Below are 11,653 nucleotides of genomic sequence, written 5' to 3'. Positions count from 1 at the left end.
CATTGAGAAGAATGCTGTCTCCTCTAATAATGCAGATTCTGGACTCTTTGTAGTGCCAAACCATTCTGTTCATGATGACTAATCTCTGACTCATAAAACTACTTCTGTGTAGCTTTCTCATATTCACTGTTTCCCCCTTCACATGACAATACTTTCAGATTTATGTCCCTACTGCATTTCCCTTCCTTCACTAACATCCAAATTACCGTATTTGCCGCCATACAAGGCGACTGGCCGTATAAGACGACCACCCAACATTTCCACTCAAAATATAGAGTGGACGTCTCTGCTGCGGTGCCGGTGGCGGCTGCCTGGGAGGAGGGCGAGGAAGAGGGGAAGAGGCTGGGTGGGCAGCGGCAGGAGGAGGAGAAGGAAGAGGAGGAAGAGGAGGAAGAGGGGAAGCGGGTGGGTGGTGGCCGACTGCATGCGTGCCAGCTGGCTCAAGCAGTGAGAGGGTGAGGAAGAGGGGAAGAGGCTGGGTGGGCGGTGGGAGGAGGAGGAGGAGGAGGAGGAGGAGGAGAGGAAGCGGGCGGGTGGCAGGCGAGTGCAAGCACGCCAGCTGGCTCAAGCAGCGAGAGGGCAAGGAAGAGGGGAAGAGGCTGGGTGGGCAGTGGGAGGAGGAGGAAGAGAGGAAGTGGGCGGGTGGCGGGCAAGCAAGCACGTAGCTGGCTCAGCAGCGCGGGGCAGTGGGCAGCCCAGCGGCGGGCTCTGGCCACTCAGGCATGGCCGGCTCTGCTTCCCTCCCTCCATCCCGACCGACTGCCTGCCTTCGTCCCCGGCAGCGGCTCCTTCCTGGCCCAAATGAAGTGCACCCGGCATACAAGACAACCCCCCCACTTGGAGGCATGTTTTTTGGGCCAAAAAAGTCATCTTGTATGGCAAATATGTCTAACTTCCATGAATCTATCATTTCAGCCCTATGTTACCCTATATATAAGCACAAAACCGAAAGAACAAAGATGCATTTAGTATGTGAAATGTATTTGATCTTGAAGATTCTACTATTTATGTGCAGAAACTGAGTGAATGCAAATTTTCTTTTAAAAGTCATTCAAGTGTAGCATGCTTACACAAATTCATCTTTGATGATATTGCACATCATTGCAGATCTGCAGATTTTTTGGTGTGCACATACTGTGGTCAGTGATCATACCTCGTATGATATGGAGGGGCTGATGCGACCCCAAGTGCATCGACAAAGCCCGGAAAGGAGTTACCTGTGAAGTTTGTAGGGCCATTAGGGCCATAGTTGGGTCAGTGATTTTACATCTTGACATTTGAGTTGGTTGCCTGGAATTATATAGGGATGATGGGGTGTATTTATCAGAGCCAGGGCTAGAATGGTACCTCCAGGATTTACAAAAGGGCTTTAGGGCTGAAATTTTTATCTTGGTGGGGGCCTGGGGCATACAGTCTAGCTCCTAGGCTATGGCAGGTAGTGCAAAGCAGGATAAGATCATGGGAATATCAGGGGAAACACCAAGAGGATGCTAGAAACACCTCTCAGAATTGCAGTAAAAAGGTTTAGCTGAGGTGGGACTCCAGGGGACGCTGTGCATTGGGGGTCCTGAGGCTCGCCTTGAGGGCAGCCTCTGGCACAGAGGACCGAGAGGGTGCTGTGCTATAAGACAGTGCCCTTTCAATGCAGGAACTCACTGAGAATAGGTCTGGACTGCTCAAGTAGGTTTGACACTGGTTCCAGAGCTGTTTTGCAGTATGGCAGGCCCCTTGTAATAGGGGAAGTTAAAGGATTAATAAGTTAATAAAGTTGTGGTCCTAGTTTAACTCATACATATCACATCTCATCTCATGATTCTGGGCTGGACAGGCAAAAGGTTCTAAATGGCAAAGAGCATAGAAAGAGAGAGAGAGACAGAGACAGAGAGAGAGAGAGAGAGAGAGAGAGAGAGAGAGAGAGAGAGAGAGAGAGAGAGGTAAAAGAGTTCAGATGACCCAACCACCCCCACTGAAAAACATTTGATGGGTCTACCGCTGCTTCTCTTTTGGAAGATATTGCAGCCATTTCCCCTAGAGATCCACCATATGATAAAGAACACCTAATTTGGGTAGTTACACCTTCATATTAAGAAGCTTTAGTGTACATGTATCACTTGCTAGGGTGCAATGGGGCTAATTTTTAAGTGAACATATTCCAGTGGTTCTACTTGATGCAGTTCTACTCATCAAGAACAGTGCTCCATCCTCCGACCTCCTTCTCCTGCAGCCAGAAAGGAAGAGGCCAAAGGAGGGAGGAGCCTCCTCTTAAATACACTCCCCCTCCCATCCTTTGCTCATCTCATTTACCTTATCTCGTGTTATCCTGGGAACAGGACAATGGCAGCTCCACGCTGCCAAAGAACTCAGCAGCGGACCGGACATTTTCAGATGCAATAATAACAAAAATCTAACCAGAGCTGATTTTTCGAAGATAGATTAATAGGTGAGGGAAAAGTTGCCTACTAAAAGAGGTTATATTATTTCTTCAAAAATTATATCTTCAGAGACAGATTCTAATTGCTAGAGCACTTTAATCTCATGTGACATTGGGATCTTTTAATTAATAATGCTGAGCAGCCACTTCAATACATGAGGATTCAGTTTTTAGAACCTAATTTATGCATACTTTTAAGGGTCTGTTTGCATTTTAACAGCTGGAAAACTTCTCAACAGCGTGCATTGCTGGGGAAGTGAGTATAAAACAGCAGTATGCAATATATTACATATTTGGACTTACACTGTGTCATTAAGTGAATGAAAGGTTGTCAACATAGAGGTATTCAACAAAAGGCTCTATGTAATTTTTCCTGTGTGGTTAGGTCTCTCCTTGTATTCATTCATATTGCCATTATTAGCAAGAGATTCATTGTAGGAACATCTAAAAAAGCTTAGCAGTTGAAATAATGGATAAAACAGTTTTTAATCTACAGCTCTACACCTCAGTGCTACTTTGGAAGGATATGCAAATTAAATTACGATACTTTAGCCAGCAGAGTAAAGCCCATGGATTCTAGGTTTTGTTTATTAAGGCTGTCATTTTATATCCACTTATTTCTGATTTAGTATTTATTTATTTGATTTGTATCCTGCACATCTGGTCTATGTGATCACTCACAAAGTTAAAATGATACAATCAAAGAAAATATAATTAAAATATAAAGTAGTTTCAAAACACAATTAAAACACAACAGTAAAAGACAGAAGAGGAGGACCATTCCAGTAACTTACGTACATGGAACATGTTGTGCCTTATTTCAGGCAAACGTATAGGTCTGCATTGTTAATTTGGGGATCTTCTATTCTACATTTTTATGCCAAATGTACTCAGTATGAATTTTAGGTGTTTTAAAAAGGTGGTAAAAGAGAGTTAAAACAAAACAAAACAAAACAGGATTTCTCTTTGTCAGAATTAAAAGGTGAGGCTCAAGTGATGCGGTTTAACTATGACCACAACATTATTGAACATTTAAACTGTAACTTCCCCCCTCCTGCTAGAGGGGCCTACTGTAAATTCAGAGCCAGTGGTCACACCTGACCGGACTGGAGAGGATTTGGCCCATCCAAAGTGGTTGCCTGAGTACAGCAGTCTCATTCTCTTCCAACAGTCACATTTCCATGTTCAGTATGATGACAAAGAAGGTCATGGCTAAGACAATCTTCTCAAAGCACTCATGGAGCATCTCATCGAGCTGTATACAGCTCTTCTATAACGTAAGTTCCAAAGGAATTTGTTTTTGTTATTGTTGTGAATGTAATGTTTTCATCACAAGGTCTAAAAAGCAACACATGTCTCTTAAAAGACTATCCTGAGTTCATTGTCGCATGAAGTATGGATAGATTCCGTTGCTATTCAAGAACTTATTTTACCACAATAGCCTTACCTTCCATTTAATTATTTCCTAGAGATGCAATTGTATTTCACAAAGGTTAATCTGTCTGACATATTATCCTAGAGCAGTGGTTCCCAACCTTGGGTCCCCAGATGTTCTGGGACTAAAACTCCCAGAAATCCTGACCAGGACTGCTAACGGTGAAGGCTTTTGGGAGTTGTAGTTCAAGAACTTTGGGGGACCCAAGGCTAGGAACTACTGCCTTAGAGGATACTGGCTAAATTAAATCTGTGCTTTAAATATTTGCTTTTATTGTTCATTAAATATTCAGAGTAAGATTTTCTGTTATAATTTCTGGAGATTAAAAAATGACTATCTTCCTCTTCTGAGTAACTGGAATGCTGGTTTATTATTTAATTTTTAAAAAGCCCAATAACAATCAAACAATTTTCAGTACAGACCTACACCAACTCGTATGAAAATTGGGTTTTAAGTCACATGGGCCACAATCCGTAAGACTGAGTCCTTCTGCCCAGCCAACAGAAACTGGTTCTAGCTAATTAGAATGAAAGTCAACAAACATATCTTGACCCCACCTCACCCTAACACACAAACACACATCATGGTGGAACATTCTAAGATCCTAGTGTTACATTTTGCTGTTTCTACAAAGAAAAATAAGATAAACACTCATAAAATGTCACTTTCTCAGCAATGTTCCAACTCTCACCATGTTGAAACACCTCACTCAGACCTCCCCCTACATTAACGAAATTTCCCAGCTTATCCTAAAAAAAAAAAAGTCACCAGGGTCTCATTTTCTCCTCCTTTTGCTTGGTTTTGTTTTCTGTCTGTTATTTGGTACATGAAAATACTGCATTCTGCACAACTTAATGGTCTTTGTCTATCATTGTCTCCTTAGTATTGAGGATGATCTCAAAGTTTCAGTCACTTTCCATTAACGGACTTTATATATTCGTGCAAGGCAATTTTTAAAAATAGCAAGGACAAAATTGTCTTGACAAATATATTGCCTTTCACCATTAGTGTATGTTTGTGTGTGTTTTGTATTTTTTAAAAAAATGTAATATAGTGGGGTGAACGTGCCCCATGCTGTTTCTCTAATGATGAGTTAAAAATACTACTTATTTAGTAAAGTTTCTGAGGCCAGTGGATTGTTTTCTTTGTATTTGGATGCTGGGTTTGTTTGTTTGTTTGTAAAGTATGAGAGAACTAGATTAAATTTTGAAAATGCAGGAGCTAAAATGCAGAGCATCTTTCAGCTCAGTGTGTGGCTGTCCATAGGGTGAACCCCCAAAGCTGTGGTTTGATTTTGAATCATATTCTAGGGAGCTGCAATATTCTCAGGCTGTTCACTAACCTGCCTACCCTGGTTGGCCATTGGGCCCGCCAAAGAGTAAAACTCCCATGAGCTGGAATTTTGCCTGAACAAACAATTTCCTCCCTTGGGTTCTCATAGTGTTCCTAGATTGTGATTGTGAGTTTGGCATTTACTTTAACAGTTTGATACAGCTTCTTGCTTCTATTCCACAACTACCTCTAGTGAATGAGAAATAAGCCAAAATGAGAACCGGCCTCATCCATCATTTTACAATCTGTTATGGACATTTAAGTGTTACATTCCTTGCTTCTAGAGGTAAATATCCGTTATTCTCTTGGCTTACCTTTTCCCACTAAGTCCCACTAAGTCAGTCCTATGATCTGTGTGAACTGTCCTTTTTTTTTCCTCAGAGTTTCTGCTGGAAAACTGAGCTCCTTCAATTTTCTTTTGCATTTGAGTTACCAGCCCCTCCTCCTTGCTCTAATTCCAGTAGCTTCTATCATGTATGAGACCTAGGCTGTGAAACGAATTGTTAGGCTGCTCAGCTTCACCCTTTCTGGTAGGGCAGAGAGCTGCCTAAAACATTTAAGCAAGTGCTTTATTGCAAGGTACCTTTCTGTTTATTTAAAATGCACTTAGACGGGTATATTATGGATGGTATGTAAGTAAATTTAGTTTGGCAGTCTATCTAGAAATTAGTATATTTGCACGTTTATCTGTCTGCCTTTTGAAGTTTTTCAGATCTGTTGCTATATCTCAGTTTACTTGTTGCAGAGGAAATTGGCATGTGATTTTGGAAATAGCTCTTAAACAAGAATTATACTGCATTTTCTAAAAGGTCTTCAGAACTATTGGTTGGGATCTTACAAAGTTTATCTCTATTCTGGAACCATACAATTATCCAACAATTTCTAACTGCCCTTTACCTCATAACCAGCAGGAAACAATTTCCTATGATGTCTCCATTTTAGAATCACACAATTACATTTCTCCATTGCGGTATACAATTTCACATATATTCCATTTGTATTCATTATAAAACTTTGCATCACTACTTCAGCAGTTTGCATGTTCCCTGTTGCAAATTCAGGGACATGTATTAGCCGAAAATAGTTCTACAGAACAAGTGTAGGTAGAAATATATCAGCCTGTTAGAGTTGGTGAGAAGCAATGTTTGGTAAAACAAGACCATATCGGAGTCCACTTTCCAGTTACAGAAGGTAATCCTCCCTTCTCTTTACCTATCCATCCATGAGATTTCTAGAACACAAACTGATTGTTATTTTAGTATACTTCTACCAAGACTGACCTTATGTTCTCATCATTGCAGGTGCCATATTGTAACTACAGCAACTGAACCTGAAGTTTTATTTTATGTTTGCTGACTCACAGAACTGAGAAGGCATAGTTTGATTCTCCCATTTTCCCAGCTAGATTACTTTCCAATAAGAAAAGCTTACTTCTCTCATCTACTGTGGAGTGTTGGATAAAATTACAGAATTATGGATTAGGACTTGGAAGAGCTGGGCTTGACTCCTCACTAGACCATAGAAACTCAGGGGAGGGGTTCCAACTGGGAGAACCATTCATAAACATCTCACTTGCCTTAAAAGCCCCATTAGGGTTGATATACATGAGTTCTGACATGACAGAGAAATACACATACACACCTCTCTCAAAAGCCTGTTGATGGTGGCTTCTGTTTTTTTTTTTTCCTCTGCTCTTTTTGGCTGTTGAGAAATTGAAGCCAAGGACATTTGTGTTCACAAACTTCATGTCAACATCAGCCTCTGCAGAGAGATTTTAGGACTAAATTCTTTCTTATGTCTCTTTAGAACATAACTATTGAAACAGAACTCATTCAGCCCAACTAATTTACAATCCAGGTATAGTAGATATGTTCCAGGCAGATCTATTGCTGGATTTAGTCCTTGTCATGCTCTTCAACTATCTCTTCTCTTGTCTTCTGAACAGGGCAGCATCGTCTAGGGCAGTTATTCACAACGAGGGCCATATGGCCTCTTGGGGGCCCCTGGCACATTTAAAGGGGCTACAGACTGGCAAATGTGACAGGTTTCTACTTGTGTTGTATCCTTTATTATGTCAATGGTTCATGTTTGTTATGTTAATTGTTCATGCATATTCATGTTGCTGAGAGGCGGAGCAGAGAGAGATGTGATAAGAAGCAGAGCCTGAGAGAGAGAGTATGAGTAGCATAAGAGGGTAGAGAAGGAGATAGAGTGTGGAGTTTGGGGAAATCTGAAAGGTGATTAGTTAGGAGTGTATTATCAAATAGAAGATTGTTGTTAATAATAAATTTACCTATAGAAGATATTCATGAATCACTATCAATTTCTGTAATCAATAAACAAAAGTTATATTTAAAAGACTTTAAAGTGTGGAACTGAATCTTCATCTTCATGAAGTAATGGTGATCTAGTGATCACCTGGTGGCAGTTGTGAAAAGAGGGGATTGTTTGCCTTCGAGTGCCCTGAGTCTTGACAGTCAAGCAAGGGGCATGAGGGTGAATGACACACCTTGTTTGTCAGGGCCCCCTGGAACCTGACCATAAAAGATCAATAAAAATTTGAGAATGGCTGGTCTAGGGAACAATGTGTCTTCTGTGGAGTTCTGGAGTGACTTTGGTGTATTTCCAATGGAATGGTGTGGGTTTTCCTGGTATGATCCCTTCAGTAAGAAAGGGCAGCAGATGTCAGCTGATGGAGGGTGTGGACTACAAAGTGAGATGAAAATTAGAAGAGGTAGCCATGTTGGTCTATGTTAGTATATCAGGCAAAAATAAAAGAAAAAAAAAGAAGGCCAAAACATTGTGGCACCTTAACAACTAACTGCTATATCTTAACGTAAATTTCATGGAGAAGCTCGCTTTCTCAGATATAACAGTGGGGCTACATGACAATTATTTATACAGTTATACATGGCCTCAAAAAAAAGAGACTGTTTCCTGGGCACAAATTGTTGATAGTGTAGCATTTCACACCTGGCAATGAACTTTAAGTCCCTTCTTGATATTGAGTTTCTCTCCAGGGAAGCATTTTTCTTTTAACTAGAACAATGATGGGTGGCTAAATTAATCCCAGGATATAGGTAACATACAGGAGCAATGTGGTGATGAGTATCTCTAATCACCAAATTTCCCTCTAATTTTCATCCCCATAGCATGGGACCTTACCTGTCTGCACACGGGTGTGTGTGGTTTCTTCCAAAAACTGGGAATAAACAGACATTGACACTGGGTTGGTGCTGCGTGGTACCAATGGCACTCTGTGTGTGTGTGTGTGTGTGTGTGTGTTTGTGTGCATACACCTTATTGGGAACATTGCTAGTCATTTATGGGGTATGTGAGGAGGCACAGGTTAGTTAGCAAGGAAATATAGCTGGGAATTAAAGCAGACACAATACTGTACAATATTTTAAATTTTATAATGGCTCCAGGACCCTTGACTTACATTGAGTCCATAGAGATGGGTGTTCAACCATATATATAATCATAGTTGTCTCTAGATGTTTGTCCTGTAACTTTTCTTCTACAGAATGGCAACGTTCAGATTTTGTGCAGAGTGTCCAGGTAAATCAAAATGATTTGAAACAGGCTTCTGTGTACTGCTACTCCATAAAATACAGCAATCCTACCAGTGCTAAAGTGAGAGTAAGAGAAATTTGAATGGAAAAGGGCCAGAGGTTGGCAGCAGCACAGGAAAGGAGCAGATCAATGCTCAAGGTTGAGGTGCTGGCACCAGGGTGTTTGGAAAAAAAAATGGCAAAGATCCAGAGCTGGATTTTTGTCCTGCCTACCTCCACTGTTACATTTTTCTGCATAGGTTTAAGGAATCACACCACCAGAACCAATGTGAATGAATCCAATTGTTAAAAAAAAGGTAGAAGCACCAGCACCAGAGGCAAAAACTACAGATGGGAAGGGAACTCTAGGATTGTTCACATTTACTTTTATGTGATGTCTTCAACAGGGGAAAAATGTGAATCTGTCTATACCAGTCCCATAGGATTTCCCACATTTTTTTGCTGATGTTGTTGCAGCCTGAGAGAAAGCAATTAGAATAGTCTTTTAAGGATCATGGGTCTGGTGATGATAGTGTGGTGGACATGGGAGTCCATGCAGAAATCATGCAACCAATGTCCCCCATACACATAATTCAGAATGTTTCATATTCAGCATGAAGTCCTGTGCAGATGCCTACATACTTATAATATTTATTTGATCGGCAGCACTGCAAGCACATTTGCACTGAATACGTGAAGGTTTGAGTAATTTCCGGGGGGGGGGGGCTCGGTGCATAGCATATGTACACGTCCCAATAAACACTATGTTTAAAGCTCAACATGGTTTCAGGTTATAATATCCAAATTGAACTTGTGGTGTTTTGTTTTGTTTTTCAAACCAATACTTGCTTGACAAAAGGAAGAATGGATTGATTAAAATGGTTTGAGAAGGAAATAAAAGATGGAATTTTGAGCTGGCTTGTAAGTAGCTCTCTTGGATTCCAAGCAAATAGGAGTGCTATTGTTTAATACACTTTTGGTATGTACATTGATAACTTTGGTTTGTAAGAATAAGTTCAGTTATACATTATGCTATGTTTTATCTAGTCTGGTCAGTGTTCTCGAAATTGTATTTTAAATTACAAGGGTTTTCCATGGTGAATGACAAACTCTTTTCGTCTCTAATGAGAACAATCAACTTAGTTTTGAGAGGCTTACTGACGGTAGAAGGCCTATGGACATTTTTAAAAACCAAACAGAATACATGGAAGAATACATAGAGCTATACATAGAATTATCTTTGTATACTCATTGTTTTTGTCTTTAACAGTTGTCTTTCAATTGATGTAAGCGACCTTGAGCCCTGTTTAAGGAGAAAGGAGGGGTAAAATTATTTTAAATAAATAAGTAAAAGATGGTATTTCTATCTTTTTCTTCTGCTGTTTTCTTCCCTTGATTAAGCTGCTGCAGAGCTGAGGCTTCAGCCGCGTGGCTTACCTTTGCTGTCTTCCCGGAGGATGTAAGACCTCTGCTCAGTCTCGCGTGATTAGCTGTGGAAAAGGGGGGAACAATAGACTATATAAGGGGCTGTTCCCCCCTCTTCACTTCCTCTTTCTCGTTGGCATCCCACCCACCCTATATTCTAGTGTGAGTTTACCTGGTCGCCTTTGAAGTCGGATAGGAATTTTTGACCCGTCTCCTGATTGGCCCTTGGAAGTGGCAATATTTTGCCTATCTCACACTGGAAGAGGTGTGCTGGCAATTTGGAGGTGGAAATTCGGTCACACTGGTGGTTAGAGCAGATTAAACAGGTATTTTGGGGAGTCCCATAGCAATAGTAGGTAATTATAGCTCATCTGAACTCCCAGCACTGTGGATCATGCTATTACAGTGTTTGGGGAGAAAGATGCACTGAGGACACTCCCAGACCAACAGTGAACATGGAGAGAGTGGTTCAAGGTCCGGGGTGGTCAAATTTGGGCCAGCAGAGTTTCCCACTGTCTTCAGGACTGGGAGAACTCGGGCCAGGGACTAGCACATTAATTGGTTAGAAGGGTCCGTTTGGACTTATGTTTGAAACCTGAATTTGCACTATGGCAGGACACCCTTTTGCCAAAGGATTGGCAACAATGATTGTATTCAATAAAGTGTGGCCCATGTTTAATCCATATTTCTGGTCTCGTGTATTTATTCCTGGGTAAGGGGGCAAAAGCTCTTTTTATCATTTTGTCATATAAATGTTTTATAGTTCCTGTAAATTCTGCCTATTTCACTCACAACCCCTTTAAAAATGTGCTATATCCTCCACTCCACATCTGGCTTGACATCCCAAAAAATCGAATTGGTTGACCCTACCTTCTGCTTAGCATTGACTTCACCTTCCATTGACCGTCCTGTCCTACCTGTGAGAGAAACCTAGAGGAGTTGACTTGCTGTACCAAGACAACCATTCTGAGTCAGAATGTGACAATGGTGAGTTATCTTCACATTTCTACTTAAGATAAAAATTATCTCTATGTATTAACCTGCTTGACAATGCCCTCAGATTTGTTTTCAACAAACTACCTACAACACTACTAGTACAAATACATTTTAATCACAGAATAATTGTGTTAGAAAGGGCCTATAAGACCATTGATCCCAACCCCTTGCTCAACAGAGGAATCCAAATCAAAGCAGATGGTTGTCCAGTTATCCCTTGAATGCCTCCAGCCTTGCAGCACTGACCATCTCCTGAGGTAATAGGTTCCACTGTTGTTGTTGTTTAGTCATAAAGTCATGTCCGACTCTTTGTGACCCCATGGACCAGAGCATGGCAGGCCCTCCTGTTTTCCACTACCTCCCGGAGTTGGGTCAAATTCATGTTGGTAGTTTCGATGACACTGTCCAACCATCTAATCCTCTGTCATCCCCTCTCTTCTTGCCTTCACACTTTCCCAGCATCAGGGGCTTTTCCAGGGA

General features: G+C 41.1%; 1 long non-coding RNA gene across 1 annotated transcript; it reads right to left on the bottom strand.

The window, feature by feature from the left end:
• Positions 1-2,583: 2,583 nt before the first annotated feature.
• LOC144583240 (uncharacterized) lies at positions 2,584-10,245 on the bottom strand. The gene is made up of 2 exons (XR_013536936.1): positions 10,190-10,245; positions 2,584-10,055 (listed from the first exon to the last, which is right to left on the bottom strand). It is a non-coding gene; the product is annotated as an uncharacterized LOC144583240 (long non-coding RNA).
• Positions 10,246-11,653: the final 1,408 nt, after the last annotated feature.

The sequence above is a fragment of the Pogona vitticeps genome, chromosome 5 (genome assembly GCF_051106095.1).
Source record: "Pogona vitticeps strain Pit_001003342236 chromosome 5, PviZW2.1, whole genome shotgun sequence".
Taxonomy (NCBI): Eukaryota; Metazoa; Chordata; class Lepidosauria; order Squamata; family Agamidae; genus Pogona; species Pogona vitticeps.
This window is presented reverse-complemented; position numbering and strand designations above follow the sequence as displayed.